Below are 6,287 nucleotides of genomic sequence, written 5' to 3' on the forward strand. Positions count from 1 at the left end.
TCTTTATCCTTGTGACTTTGCAAAAGCTTGTTAACCTAACAGCTTGATGTTGATCTCAACCTTGCAGTCTATTTTGTTAATTCATCAACTAACCCTGTGAATGTGCAAACAAAGCATTTACATCATCACTACCTTGACCAGAGTTATCCTTTAACCCTCTACAAAGATGTGACAACATAGGCCTTAACTATAAATGGACTCCTCACGTGTTTGTTGAAATGACTATGAAGCCGTGTTGATCTCAGATTGGTTTTGACAAGTGAGTGTCTATACACTTAAGTCATTTACTTAGTTCATGCTGAGAAAGTAGTGTATGCCAAGAACAACATGTATGAGATAGAGCATGTCAAGTCCATAGTGAGTGTTGAGTCACTCATGTGCCAAGTCACTCAAGTGTTGAGCAAACAGTGTATGCTAAGTGATTTAGGAGCCAAGTAAGCAGTGGATGTCGAGTCATTCAAATGCTGAGTCATGGTATAGAAAATAATATATGTCAAGCATTAAATACTTTAGATGCCAAGTAAGATAGTTTTTTCATAGTTGTTTCTAATGGTAAAAACTACTATATAAACCATTTTTGAGCCGACTTAAAGATTGAATTATGATATTATGGAGATAAGGACAAATATTAAGTTGGAATCCTTACGTATTACATGCATCCAATCAGAAAAAGGGAAGGTTTAAGCAGCAAAATGGATGGATCATAGTTGTTGATTCATACCTAACCCTAAGTCACCTAACTCTTCTTAAGGAGGACAAACCATAAACTTCATATACATGTGGAAGCAGTGAAGAGAGAAGTTTGCATGTGCAAATTGAGCATTCATGGTGGCTAAGAAATTGTGAAGTGAAATTGTATTACAAAATTAGTTAAAGGAGAATAGAGGAATGGAATAGCATACAATAGAGAGACACTTGATCAAGAAGGATTGATAATACATTAGTTTAGAGGTGATCTATTATCAAGAAACAAATTGCTAACCATATGATCAATGCTGAGACATTCTAATAGGTGAATTAGTTAAATCTCTTAACAGAGTAGTCCTAATAGGCTGTATTGAAATCTTTTAATAGGGTGCTTACTTAATTGTGAGTTAAAGTCCTTTAACAAGGCACACTTCTAATAGGGTATTGAAATCCTTTAACATGTTAAGACCTAATAGTCTTTGTAAGCCTTTAACAAGGAAGATCTTTCACAGGGTAGATTATGTTTCATGATCAAACATTGTAACCTTCATTGGATACAATTTATTACTATAGTAGTGAAGATTTGTGAGTGTCATCCCCTCCCCTATTTTACCTTCTCATTGGAGGGTTTCCTAGTAATCATTTCTAGAGTTATATGTGTGTGAATGCTTACTTGTTTACATGATTTAGATGTATATGTTTTACATGGTATTTCAATTTACTTATTGAATGTATGATATGGATTTGTGGTGAATGTTTCACAGGTCAAAGTTTAAACTATTGATTCACACACCCGTCCCCCCCGCCCCAGAAGTTTCCCTTTCCTATTATAATTCCAACAATTGGTATCAAAGCCAAGTTCTCTAAAAGAGAAGCTTTACAACTTTGAGGAAAGATCTTTAAAATGGAATTCTACAAGTTGGGAAAGATCATTGAGAATCAAAAAATTGAAATACAACTCATTCTACATAAACTAAATAAAGAAAGAGAAGATTTAAACAAATTTCTAAAGAGAAGGAAGGAAATTGCTATTGAGGATAATGACACACAATACAGAGAGATGGACACTACTAAATTATTTTCTAATGGAGACTCCAATGAATTTGATGTAGTAGTTGCATATCTAATGGAAAAGAATAGAGCCCAAGCTGAAGAAATTAGAAATCTCAAGTTAGAGAAACAATCACAAGCCATACTACTATGTGAGGTGACTAAAGAAAGAAAGAAAGCTATGGAAGACAAAGCCATGATTGAAGATGATAAAAGAATTTTGATGAATAGACTAGACGAGAAATCATTAGAACTAACTAATATTTCTAACATGCAAGTGGATACTTTGAGTCAAATGATGAATGCCAACTATGAGCTGATGTCAAGGATATTGAGATAACAACATTGAAGTTGTAGAATGAGAAATTGCATAATGACCTAAAAAGAGGAAAGGAATTTGCTACAAGTTTTAATAAACCAAGTGAAGCCATCAAATACTTTGAGCAATTATTGAGATCCCCTAGATCCAATAATGATACATTTGAACTAGGATGTACACAAATATTGAAGAAGGAGAATCATCTAAAAGTGATGAGAAAGGAGATGCAAAGCTAAGAATTCCAAACCTACTTATCATAATTGTGGTAAGAAAGGACATACTACTAATGTGTGCAGAAGTAGACTATAGATTAGGACATCAAACATAAAAGCACGGTTCACTACAATAAGTACAACAAACAAGGTCATCAGGCACATGAATGTAGAACTAAGACCATGCACACTCAAAGATTTGAAGAATATTGTTATAACTATTAGAAGTATGGACATAGAGCTTTTGAGTGTAGATCCAAACACATGTGGTTATCAAATAAGCAAACAAAGGTAAAGAACAATGGCAACTCTTATAACTAGTATTATAATACAAGGTATAGTTGTCACTATTGTCAAAAATATGGACATGTTCCTAAAAATTGTGTTAGAACACACTTCAAAATTGACTACAAAAGGTAGTTGAGTCAAACCACATATTTTAGTTGTTTGAAGATTAGTCACATCAATCAATATCGTCCAACAAGGTCAAAGGCACCAAGTTGTGAGTTCAAAAAAGGTAAAGGCAAAGGCAAGGTAGATATTGAAGATGTCAGAAATGAAATAAACAAGACGTGGAAGAAGAAGGAGGATTGCAACACATCAAGTGGAGAAGGGATCATTTCATCCAATGGGTTAGGTGATCACACCTCATCAAACTAAGCAATCAAGAGGTATGTGGGATTGATATTCAAAGGTTATATCATGCATTAGTTCCAAAGGATTTAGTACTGAAAAGTTTACATTAGTAAAAACAAAGATGCAAGATGATATTAAGAATCAAAGAAAAATCTTTAATTTTTTCATGTTACTGTCAAGCATGAAAATTTTCCTATGAGTGCCAAGTAAAATGCTAGAGGATACCAAGCTAACAGAATGGCTAGTTGATGTCAAGCTTGCAATGGATGCCAAACAAATGAAAAGACTAATGAATGTCGAGTAAGCCATAATTTAGTTAATGTCGAGCTTACAACTGTGTAAGCACTCAACATTAATTGTAGTACTTCAAAGGGGTATTTGATTGATTTCAACTCATGTTTTCATCATTTCAAAATTGAGAAAGAGCAAGGAGAGCTAGAGGCAATCGAGAAATTCATCTAGTGCAATTGTAGGAGATTTGGACAATGATTCAACACCATTTCATTAAATTTTGCAAGGTATTTATCAAGTGTCGAGCTACATTGTTTCTATTTTCATAAACCCTAGTTTTGTAAAATGGCATCTAGTTCTTTGAGGGCTAAAGAAGTAGAGATTAAAGAGCTTTTGAATGTTCAATTGGTTAGCAATGAGGTCAAACAACCAATTTGTAAAGTGATACCATACATTTCATATAAATAAGATCCCTCGGATGCATTGTCCATGATACCACCAAAAGTTTTAATGGTTCAAGATGTTATAAAATGTTACAATTTTAAGAATGGGAGTGTTGGAGACATGGAGATTAGACAAGCATATGATAGACTTTGTGAAAATGGGGTATTAAGGAAAGAATTGAAAATTGTAGAAAAGAAAAGGTTAACTTGTGCCCTAGATTTCTCGAATGTTTTCAAAACTGAATGGATCAGGATTGTATTGACCAAGATTCATGATAGTTCACTTTGGTTATTTAATGGGCCTATCAAAATCATCAAAAGAATAGTCCATAGGGTAATAGGGGATCCAACCCTAGATCGGCCTAAGAAATTGAGGAGTGATTCAAAATAAGTTATTGAAAAGAATATAGGAGCTATGTGGAATAAGAGAGGAATGACAATTAACACCATCATAGATCCATTGATAGAATTTTTAGTAAGGGTAATTACACATAAGTTTTACCAATAAAGAAGATTGAATAATGTGTATTGTATTATAGTGGATGTGGGTTACAAGATGTCAAGAAACATCACACATATGATCTTGTTGAGCTACAGTTACAACAATTGATTGAAGACCTAGGAGCAATAAGGAAAACAAAGAGTGCTCAATGCAAATTTGGATCAATCTTAATATGTATCTTCTTCTATGTTCAGAACACATTTCCTAGATTTAACACTATGCAATGGAAGACAAATAGGTCTATGGTAGTACAAATAGGAGATTTCATTGAACAACTAGGTGAGAATGTTGAGTTAGTAATGACAAGTTACTTTGAGAACTTCAAGAAATCTATGAAAAAAAGATTGAGGATTCTAATATCATTAGTGGAAAAACATTATGATGATGTTTGTTCCTAGTTGATGTTGATTATACATTTGTTCAAGCAACAACTCCAAGGGTAAGATGGCTAAAGCCATTAGGCTATGAAATTAATGTAGATGAGGCCTCTATAGCAATAACTGCATTACTTGTAGAAGATATAGATAAGGATGCCAAAGCATTTGGTAATTATCAGATGGCCAAATCTAAAATTACCATGGAACTAAAGATTTCCTCTTTCATAAATAAAAAGGATAAATTAGTAAAGAAATTGAAAGCTAAATTTGGTGAAGGTGCTGAGCAAGAGGAGGATGAAGAGGAAGAGGACAAAGAGGAAGAAGATAGTTAGATCCAAACACTACTTGTATTAACACAAGGAATGCAAGAAGATCAGCAAGAGGAAGAAGTAAAAGTTGCAGAAGGTGCCGAGGAAGCAGCTACTCCTACTAATAAGAAGAAGAGAAAGGCCAAGGCTCAACTAATGACAAGATCCAACAAGATTGTTAAACCAGGTTAGCCCAAACCTATAACACCTACCACAAGGGCTAGTTTACATGTCACTACACAAAAGGCAAAAGAGAAGACCAAACCTATAGAGCAGGAAGGAGGAGCTCAGAAAAGACCAAGGAGGAAATAAATTGCACAAGCTAAATCAAATGAGGAAAGAATGGAATCTGATGAAAATAGCCCATTCCAAGTGGTGAGTCACAATCTAGCCTTAGATCTAGAAAACCTATGTGATAATGTTAGAAATAGTACAAATTTGTCAAGATTTTCTCACATTGATTTTGATAATCTTGGAAAAGTTGAAAACAATCAAGTAGAGGAGGAAATATATGCCATGATGGAAAATTTTAAGAAAGAACCTCTAGAGATTGCAAAATCTATGCCTAAGTTTATATGAAATAGTGGAGCAAAAATGGCATTATTGTTTGAACCTAGAAAGATAGATTAAGGAGACATCACTTGTTCAAGTTATTCTTGAACTTAGCAAGGCACAAATTGCTAAAGCAGTAAAGAAATATGTTGTTAGATTTGTTCCCGAATATAGAGCCTTCAACATATTGCAAAATAATATTGAAGATGTTGTAAAGAAGACCACTCAAATGTGGGAAATTACATACGGGATAGCTATTGAAAAAGAAGGAGAATAAGAGCCTATTGAGGTTAAAGATGGTGAAGAAGATGAAAACAATGAAAACATAGTTGAGGGAGGTATAGAAATAAATGTTGATGAATAAGCAACAACTGAGGTAGAGCAGCAAGAAAAATAAAGTGTACAAGATAATAAATTGCCTAGTGTTATCCCTCAACAAATAACAAGTGTAAATATTGAAATAGTTATAGTAAATGACATTTCTAATCTCATTGCTCAAAAAATCAACCCTATAATAGAGGAAGACCTAAAAAAGATATGTGATCAATCTACATTGTAGGCTAAATTGTGTGATAATCCTATATTAGTGAGTGTAGATGAAATTCATATATCAGTGATTGACACTACAAGGGAAGAGATGAAAACACAAAAACCACCTACCATCACCCCTCAAGTCACTCATGTACAACCTTTAGATGAAGTACTAGAAGATAAACCAACTTTGGTTGATACAATTGGAAAAATTACAGTGGAAACCCAAGGCACTACTGAAACACAAAGTCAAACAAGTCAGATAGACTTATCTACACATCTAATACAAGTTCAAGGTGCAATTCAAGGCACTATGGTAGAAAAGGAAAAGCCTAAAGAGACCAAGTTGACACCCAAGAAGAAGGAGTAAGAAACTATTCGAGCCTTGGTAACTTTACCAAAATTTGGCACTCCTTCTAGTCATACTCTTCAAAAGCTA

The sequence above is a fragment of the Cupressus sempervirens genome, unplaced genomic scaffold (assembly GCF_028749045.1).
Source record: "Cupressus sempervirens isolate cs-2001-9-10 unplaced genomic scaffold, ASM2874904v1 CseChr00s100002_03, whole genome shotgun sequence".
In the NCBI taxonomy this organism is placed as follows: domain Eukaryota; kingdom Viridiplantae; phylum Streptophyta; class Pinopsida; order Cupressales; family Cupressaceae; genus Cupressus; species Cupressus sempervirens.